The sequence below is a fragment of the Miscanthus floridulus genome, chromosome 7 (genome assembly GCF_019320115.1).
Source record: "Miscanthus floridulus cultivar M001 chromosome 7, ASM1932011v1, whole genome shotgun sequence".
NCBI classification, from domain to species: domain Eukaryota; kingdom Viridiplantae; phylum Streptophyta; class Magnoliopsida; order Poales; family Poaceae; genus Miscanthus; species Miscanthus floridulus.
In genome coordinates, this window is record NC_089586.1 from 2397718 (window position 1) to 2407936 (window position 10219).

A 10219-nucleotide genomic window follows, 5' to 3' on the forward strand; every position below is an offset into this window, starting at 1 on the left:
CCTTCCGTGACACCGGCGCCGCCGTCTTCTTCCTCGTGCGGCCTCCACCGCGCGCGCCCGTGCCCCTCCTCCACGCTTGCCCGTGGCCCTCCACCGCGCCCTCCTCCGCGCCCGAGGCCCTCCACCGCGCGTTGCCCCACCGCGCCGGCCCAAGGCCCTCTAGTACGTACACTGCCGAGCTTGATCGAGGTGATATATTCGTCAATCTCTTTGTACATTCGTCCGAGCCCTCCACTACCAAGTTATAGATCATGTCGAAAACTACAACTTTGGTGTAAGCCATGTCAAAGGTCGAGGTCGATTGAAAATTCCAAATTTTGAATCACAAAATCTAGAAACTAAAAATGAATATTTGGAACTCTAAATGATTTTAAATAAAAACATATCTTAAGGCAAGTTTTGAATATTTGGAACTCTAAATGACAAGTATAATTAAGGATCACCAATGAAATTACTTTAGAAATTAATTAGATCGATGTAAATCCATGGCTTGTATAATAAACACGCTATATATTATTTGGAAACAACGCTACGAACCATTCGCTAATGATCCAGCCCATCAACCGCCATATATTCATCACTATATGATATGCCATTATTTCAAGATGCAGTTTCAATAGAAGAATTTTTTCTATCTTCATAGATCAATGTTTGTTAACGAAATTTTATCCAAATATATTCATGTAAGGTCTTTTTTTTGAAGGATTTGTTGTAGGATATATAATGGTCAAATAGGAACTCAATTTTGATACCCAGTTTGTAAACTAAGCGTTTTTTAGTTTATCAAAAATATCACATGTGATGATGTTAGCAGTTTTTGTTGGACTTGCATGCATGGCTACAGACAAATGAAGGAAAACTTCAATGTTTCTTCATTTGTGAACTTTGAATATACAGATATAATATATTAATGTTGCTAAAGTAATATGAGCATTACATATTTTTTTCCGGGAAGACTATCTTCAAACTTTATATCATAGCATCAGAGATCGCCTGTAGAAGAAGAAAATAAATTCTTATCATTTCGGAAATAGTAATGGTTATATGAGCAATAAGACACATATACTTATATTTCATAATGACTTATACTTACATTATTAACATAGAATTTTCTCATATGATGAATGACTACATGGTTCACATGGTACATAGGATCACAACATCACGCACGGACACCGCCCCGGCCCGCCTCACGTCGTCGTCGTCGTCAGCACGCCGGCCCGCCTCACGTCATCGTCGTCAGCACACCGGCCACCGCGCCGACATGTATATATACATCATTTGTATTCATATGCATTTCGTCCATGCGTTTCTATGTATACGGCGGAGCACCGCCGCCCTCGTTCACCCATGTGTACAGACATATATACGGCGGAGTGGAGCACCGCCACTCTTGTCACACCGCCCTTTCTCGTGCCCTAATTCGCCCTAGTACTGACGTAGTTCGTCCTAGTGTGGCGAATTGCGTCCATGATCGAGGGGCAAGATTTAATAATGCATATTGTTTGTAGATTTTACGCATGTAATAAGCAAAGATTTAACGTACTATATATTGGTTTTGTTTTTTGAAGCTAGATGGCCGACCCGAGAAATATGGATGAGGAGGAGTTGATGATGAATTTGATCAACACTGGCACTCAAGTTGCCGACGATGATGGTGCTAAAAATAACATGCAAGAGGATGTAGATGACGGGAGTCAGTACTTAGCTCTTGAACAAAATGAGCAACAACATATTGGCCAAGTATATATTTTTTATTATTAGCTATATATATATATATTATCATATGTCTTATGTGTGCTCATGACATTAAAAATAATGTTTATGTTTTGTAGCCCTCTGGATCGACATCAACAACTACAACGAAGAGTAAAAATGTTCGAGGTCCCAAAAAGCCATTGGAGGGTCGCTTCATCATCTCGGAGTTCAATGTGGATACAGGAGAACCGGGGGGGGGCCGAATAAAATGAAATTTGTGCACCACTGTGGTTACCTTGTACGGGACCGGCTCCCGATTAGTACCCGTGAATGGAAGAAGAAGACCAATGCTCCTCATATCAGTTTTGTCTCTGATCGTGACAAGGCGTTAATTTGGAATGATGTCTTGGTACATTTCACGCTACAAACAGATGATTATGATGATATAATAGATGGTGATAAATTGAAGGAGCGAGTTAGGGATTGGGCAATGAAGAAGATGGCCACCCAGTTTCAGACTTGGAAGAAACACCTATACACGACGTATGTCAAGAAGAACATAGCACCAGATTTTACTGTCCCAGGTCCGATCTCAAAGCAGAGGCCCTATTGGGATGAGTTTGTACAGTACAAGACTTCGGAAGAGGGTGTGAGTCGGGTGATAAAGAACCAACGTAATGCCCAACAGAAGACATACCACCATACCTTGGGATCAGGTGGCTACCCGACTGCCATTAAGAAGTGGAACAAAATGGAAGCAGACCTTCTTGCCAAGGGTATCAGACCAGAATCACTCGAGTGGGGAGAACGTGCAAAGAATTGGTTTTTCGCTCATGGGGGAACACTAGACCAGGAGACAGGGAAGTGCGTTTATGGCGCAAGACTGCAAGAAGCAGCAGAAAGATTGTATTATGCTCAGAGAGCTACTGCTAGTGGTGCGTTCAGGCCCAACAGAGAGAAGGATGAGCTGACATACGCCATCGGGACTATTGAACATGGTGGCCGAACTAGAGGCAAAGGAAGTGTCTCGTGGGAGCATGGATTCCCTCAGGACAGACCTTCCTACAGAAGTCGCCAGAGAAAGAAGGAAGAAGAGGCACACCGGCTCCAGAGGTTGGAGGAAGCGGTGCGTGAAGCACAGGAGCGGGAAAAAAAAACCTTGAAGCGAGAATGCAGGAGGAAATCAAAAGACAAGTGCAAATAGCAGTGAGTGCAAGCAAGCAGGCATCAGAGCCAGGAATCAACATTAGCCAATCTATTCAGTTGAAAAGCAGCTGCGCTTCCACGGAGATACCAAATCAAGGGGACACAGGACTGCGCTTCCCTGTGGATGACGTCACTGAACCTTGTACAACGTGTGAGCTACACATTCCGAAGGAGAATTCCACAATCAAGGTGGCTATCGGTCTTGTTAATCCTATCGACCGAACCAAGACACCAAGGATTCATGGGAATATAATCCAAGAAGGATATGCTACCATCTCGGTAGATAAAGCTGAAAAAGGTTTTAGTGATTTGCCTCTTGACATTCCTGGAGGTGATGGCGAGAAGACTCTAGGAGAAGCGGAGAAGACATTCATTCTATGGCGTAAGTGCTACATCATCATTCCAGGGATGTCGGCTCCACCTCCTCCTGAACTACCTCACCATAGGTACATGCGGATGAAAACACTACATCATTAATTTGTATTGGCTTAAATAATTAATAATCTGCTCATAATAATATGTCATTCCTTTTTTTGTAGCAGATCCTCCCCCAACCTAAATCCAATTGTTCAATCGCCAGATCATCATAGTGCTCTGTACGATGACATTGTGTTGGAAGACGAGGCTGCATCCACACCCTCTCCAAGGAGGTCTCCAACGCCGCAGTCGCCACCTCCAAGGAGGTCTCCAACGCCGCTGCCAACACCTCCAAGGAGGTCTCCAACGCCTCCCCCGCCCCCGCCTACCAAGAAGCCTAGCAAGAGGCCAGCCCCTCAAACGAAGAACCAGTCCCCGCCTGCAAAGAAAGCCACCGTGAAACCAAGGGCTATTCCCAAAATAATATCTGAAGAGAAGGAAGAAGGAACTGATGCATATAAAAAAGACATGTCTAGATTCTATGACAAACTTAAAATGAATCAAGAAGCAAGGAGAAACCCAGAGAAACCGTACTTCTTCGTAGCTCTGGATATTTTAAGAAAAAAGGTGACTTCTTACCAGCAACAACAGCGGGAATCTCGTAAGCCGTCCAAATCAACGTTATCAGACTATGACCGCACTCTCACCAAGTCAATTGAGGCGGCACAGAAAAAGAAGCGGGCAGGGAAAGGAGTTGCCCAACTCGGACAACAAGCGCACCAATCAATCCCCCCGCTAGTTGTTGGTAATGAATATGGTTCGAATTTAGGATTAATGCATCAGGCAAACATACCTCCGGATGTCGATTTGGATCACCTTGGTGAATTTCTTGATGAGACTGGTCTCGACCTTTACCAGATGTTTGGTGATGGAAACATTGAGAGTGCGGCGGAGGTTGATATTTGGAAGAAAAAATTTATACTAGGCCAGAGTCTATACAACCCTCAAGCCTTATCTGATCTGGGGACGCAAATGTACCTGCTAAACAAGTGGTACATGCAGGCGTCTACCAGTGGAGACTTCTGCGTTGGTGTCAGAATTAGAGACGAACATTGGTTCCGTGGCGATGATGTTATGTATGTTGACTTTGCAGAATTTCATCAACTATGCCACCTGACCTCTCTGGACAAAGTTATCATTAGCTGCTATTGCCTGTAAGTAATAATTCTTTCGATCTATTATTAAACTCATCATATGTGTGTATATGCATATAAATTATCCTAACAAGTACTATATATATGCAGATTTACAATGACAGAGCTCAGAAAGGAAGGCTGCAATGAAATTGGTTTTGTTGATCCCCATATAGTATTCAAAGACCCAATTACTCCAATGACTAATTGGAAGTCTGAGTCAGAGAGTAACATCATGAACTTCTTAGTGAACCAACGCCACAAGAAGGATATACTCTTTCCCTATAACTTCAAGTGAGTGTTAATCATGTCGATCATAGCCTTAATGGCTCATATGTTGATTCTAGTTAATTAATGAGTGTTATGCGTTATATCCTATAAACACATGCAGCAATCACTGGATATTGATGGACATCGATCTGGTGAAAAGTCACTTGATAATCTATGACTCGATGAGAAAACCACAACAAGACTACCAAGATATGATAGATATTATCCAGAGGTAATTTCGGGATCTCTAGCAACTATATATACACACAAACATGATGATTAACTATATCTGATGACGTGGCAAATTTTTTATTGGGCAGTGTTTGGAAAACCTTTATTGAGAAGCAACACATGGAAAAATGCAAAGCGCCACTGAATGTAATCCCTTTGAAAGTAAGTCCCCTGAATCGCATCATCTTTATTAATTAAACATATAGCTTTCACCGGATCACCAGATTGGATGACAAATCTTTTTCTCGTAAAGTGGTGTCTGAGGCAGGAACAGGGGAACAACTACTGTGGTTACTATGTTTGCAAGTTTATCAAGGTGCTCTCCCAAAGAACTCCTACAGAGAGACTCAAAGTACGTTAAAAATACACTATATATTCATTTAATTATTATTATTGATTGTGTTACTATGTCTTTATATATATATATATATATATGTACATATATTAATTTATTTTCCTTTAATTCAAACCTGTAGACTCGATGGTTGGAGGAAAAGGTCATACGGCAAGACCAAATCAAAGCAATTCAAGAGTCTATAGCCGGATTTTTTAATGAGCAGGTCATCGATTCCAAGGGCGAGTTCTACTTCGACCCAACACTGCCATTGAAGCCAAGCTAGAGGATGAGAGGAAACTTGTTATGTCACAACAACTATAATGCAATCTTTTGTAATATATGCACATGAAATAATATAATGTAAAATACACATATGCATGCATGCATGTAAATATATATATGATGCATGCATGCATATATATATATAAATATATTTCTATGCTTGAATTGTGTGATTTAATATGTTCATTGTGCTTGAACCGAAACATACTATATGCGCGTATAAATGTATAATTAGCATCGTACAATACGACTTCGAAAACCTATTTTGAAAAGAAAACAAAAAAATGAAAAGAAAAGAAAAAAGAAAAAATCCTTTAGTCCCGGTTCGTATTACCAACCGGGACTAAAGGTGCCGGCCATCGTGGCATGTCAGGAGGCACCTTTAGTCCCGGTTGATGTTACCCACCGGGACTAAAGGTCATCCTTTAGTCCCGGTTCCTGACCCGGGACTAAAGGACCTCCCTTTAGTCCCGGATGCTTGCTCCCGGGTGGGGAACCGGGACTAGAGGGGGTTCCCCACCGGGAATAAAGCTCGGTTCTCTACCAGTGAATCAATGACATAGCTCCTCGGCTGAAGAAAGTAGGCAAGCAAAGGGAAAAATATTAATTCACACCAGCGTACATAAAGGTATGCAAAACACCTCTTATTCAAGAGTGGACATGATGCGTCCTTAACAGAAAAAAAAGGCAATCGACTTCAAACTGAGGGACATCATCTTTCACTTATAAAAGGTTTGCACATCTAGTCATTTATCAATGGAAAAAGTCTACATAACCCCATTAACTATTCAGGGTGGACTACTTCACCCCCCAAACTATAAAACCGAATTTTCTACCCCTGAACTTTCCAAACCGGTCAAATAACCCCCCTTAACTATTAAGGGTGGACTATTCAGGGTGGATTTTCTTTTTATTTATTTCAACTGAATCTTTGAAAAATCATAGTAAATCACAGAAAAACATAAAATGAAAAAATCCAATTTTGTTGGACTTCACATGAGTAGATCTACGCAGTAAACATATAATATGACATACTTTAGTACAAAGTTTTTACTGAAACTTTAGATCTATGCTTTTTCTGTAATTAAATGAAATAATTCATAGCTGCAACTTCGTTCTATGATCCAATTATGGTGAAATTTTTATGGTGGGTTAATTATTGTATGCTTGAATTATAGTAAAAATTTCATACTGTATAACTTAGTTATAGATAAAGCATAGATTTAACAAGCATAAAACTAAATAAATATATAACTAAGTTATATATGATCCAATGAGTATGAAATTTTTACTACAGTTCAAGTATGCAATAATTAGTCCACCATAAAAATTTCACCACAATTGAACCATAGAAGTTGTAGCTTCCATTTAATTACAGAAAAGCATAGATCTAAAGCTACAACAAAAGCTTTGTACTAAAGTATACCATATTATATGTTTACTGTGTAGATCTACTCATATGGAGTCCAACAAAATTAGATTTTTTATTTTATGATTTTTCTGTGATTTACCGTGGAAGTATGTGGATAGCCCTTTGGTCTCCAAGCTGCTCGATCTGTTTGATTCGGATGACTCAAGAGAAAGGGACTGCTTGAAGACAATATTGCATAGGATATATGGCAAGTTCATGGGAAACCGACCATTCATCCGTAAGGCTGTGAGCAACATCTTCTATAGGTTTGTGTTCGAGACAGATCATCACAATGGGATTGCCGAGCTGTTGGAGGTCTTTGGCAGTGTAATAAGTGGGTTTGCCAAGCCATTGAAGGAGGAACATAAGTTGTTCTTATGGAAAGCGTTGATACCACTTCATAAGCCGAAATCAGTGGGAGTGTATCTGCCACAGCTGACATATTGCATCACACAATTTATTGAGAAGGAACCAAAGCTTTCTGGGACTGTGATCAGAGGCCTGTTAAAGTACTGGCTAGTTACAAATAGTCAGAAGGAAATAATGTTTTTGGGGGAGTTGGAGGTGCTGGAGTTGACTGACATGGCTGAATTTCAGAAGTGCAGGGTTCCCTTATTTTGGAAGATTGCTAGTTGCCTGAATAGCTCTCATTTTCAGGTGAGATTCACTCTTTATATTTTGTTCTGGTCTTGTGCTCATAACAGTTGCCTTGGTAAAAAAAAATACTAACAGGAATATATGCTCGTGTAATCATTAGTTTCTCTAATAATGGTTACATACACAGATTTAAGATTTTTTTTAATCAAGTAATAGTTGCACTGTTGTTTGCCAGATGAATCTTTCGCTTATTTTAATTGAAGAGTCTGTTTGACCCCTTTCCTTTTCGCCTTGCTTTTCTGATTTATTAGTGTCCCTTTACATGGTCCCCTGTGCCTTTATGACATAGTGCTTACTAATTAATGATAAGAATTTCATCAGTGGTTAAAATCTTTTCTTGTTGGCTAAAGTGAGACCACACACTTATGTTATTGGCTTAAGTTTAGTTGGTGGCCACTTTCCTTTATGAGGCTTCAGGCCATTTGTTTTTACCATAGAATAGGAAATGCCAGACAGTTCTCTAATTCTGCCTCATATTGGTCTCAGTGTACTCTAGAAATCTTAGGTCACGAATAAATCCACGGTCCAAAGGCAGATGATAGGAATCTTTGGGGTGTTAATGTGTGGCAATTGTCAAAAATCTGCTGCTCTTGTAAATACTCGAATTTCCTCAATAAATCAAAGATGTAGACATTTGCACTTTGTGGGGCTTGACAATCAGCTAGGTAGAATTATGATTTTCAATCTGTACTGTCTATGGATTTTGTGCACTAATTTTGTGTACTCCTATTTCCTTATATGTACAGCATATTGTATTCATCTGTCTTCGTCAATTAAATAAGATACATAAATGGAGGGTTCTGAACAGGCTGACATTTGGCATTGTACTGTCTTTGTTCATGTCACTTGCATGTTCGACAATACATGCATATTGCCCCCTTTGGTAGGCAGCTGTGGATCCAAAAAAAATTTTAGGGGGCTGAATAACATATACCTCCGACTGTTGCTCGATCTTAAATTTCAGCCCCACCTACACTATAGAACTTTGCCTAAAAATTCATGACGGCTCCACAGGGGTTCCACTGGTCCGGTATGGGTAGGGGGGGCTCGAGCCCCCCCCCCCCCCACCCCATTGGATCCGCCCCTGTTGGTAGGGATCCACCGGCTGAAGATCCACCCGACAAAACACTGTTCATATGAGCTATTTTCCTCTCTCCTCTCATAGAGCCGGTGGAGCTGAAAAAACTGGCTTCACCTGCTCCCACCAGCTCTTTGAGAAGAGGAGAAGAGGAGAGAGGAAAATACTCCTGTGAACAGTATTGCAAAAGTGTTTTTGTCAGGTGAATCTGGAGCCCTGTGAATCCCTACCAAAGGGGAAGCGTAAAGGAGTTAGCATTTGAAACTCAAGGACTGCTTTTCTTTGGCATGCTTTTTGCAGGTTGCAGAGAGAGCCTTGTTCCTATGGAACAACGAGCACCTATTCGATATGATCTCCCAAAACCGTCAAGTGATCCTACCGATTATATACCCAGCTCTGGAGAGGAACACCCGCTGGCACTGGAACCAATCAGTCCTCAATGTAACAATGAACGTGCGGAAAATGTTCCGCGAAATGGATGAGAGGCTGCTTCTCGCCTGCCAGAACAACTTCCAAGAGGAAGAGGGTTAGCGAGCTGCGACCGTGGAGCGGCGGAGGCTCATGTGGGAGCAGCTGGAGCGGAGCGCTGCTCGTGGGTATCACCAACCGGTGATCGCCGCAGACGCGAGCTTTCCTGCGCCCCCTTCGTCGTCTCGTCTTGTAGCCCCTACCGTGACTTGAGAATATGAGATTGCAACAAAATGTGCTCTTGGTAGCTAAGCTAGATGAAGTTGCTTGCTTCACTGGGGATGCACAAAGGCATTTTGTTGCCTTCTGTATGCATAACCCCCTGTCAAAGTCTGTAATTAATAGTTGATGGTTTGAGGACAAAGGGACATTTTGAATTTTGCATGGCGTATTCTTGAAATGGGCATGTGTTTTCTTCTTGCCTGAATCTTGTCTGATTCTACCAGATTGCTCTCTGCTCTGTATATCTGGAGTCTGGACAGTGTGCATCATGGGAGGATGACAAGTAACAAGTTTGCAGCTTTTCTTTTTGTTGTTTTCGTGGCAAATAGCTTATGCTTATTTTTTATTGTATTATGTGGACAAATATGGAGTATGGTGGGAAGGAAACAAGAACAGCTGAGGCTGGCTGATACACAATCCATCTCTTGCTGGTTGCTATTTTGTATTATAAGTAGGATCCATGTTTGCATGATCTTACCTAATATTCTGAGAATTATTTGGATCCAGCTGTGGAGACTGGAGAGCCTTCAAAATGTATGTACATCGTTAATATGGATAAGTTCATACGTATATACAACTGGAGAAGTAAGAAATGAATTCGTGCCCTGTATATGCCTCTTTATATGATATATATTGTCTGAATCCTGAGTGAATTCTCACCTGATGTTGAATGCCACCGCATCTCTTAATGAACACTTGTTTATTGCGCTACTCCAGACATCCGTTAACGTGTCTACCATACGCTGTCAAACAAGATTAACTACTAGTACAGCATGATCCTTTCGGATACGAGATTATTGATCCACGTG

General features: G+C 41.2%; 1 pseudogene; it reads left to right on the top strand.

Moving 5' to 3' along the window:
- Positions 1-281: 281 nt before the first annotated feature.
- Positions 282-9419, top strand: LOC136462412 (serine/threonine protein phosphatase 2A 57 kDa regulatory subunit B' kappa isoform-like; annotated as a pseudogene).
- The last annotated feature ends 800 nt before the right edge of the window (positions 9420-10219 follow it).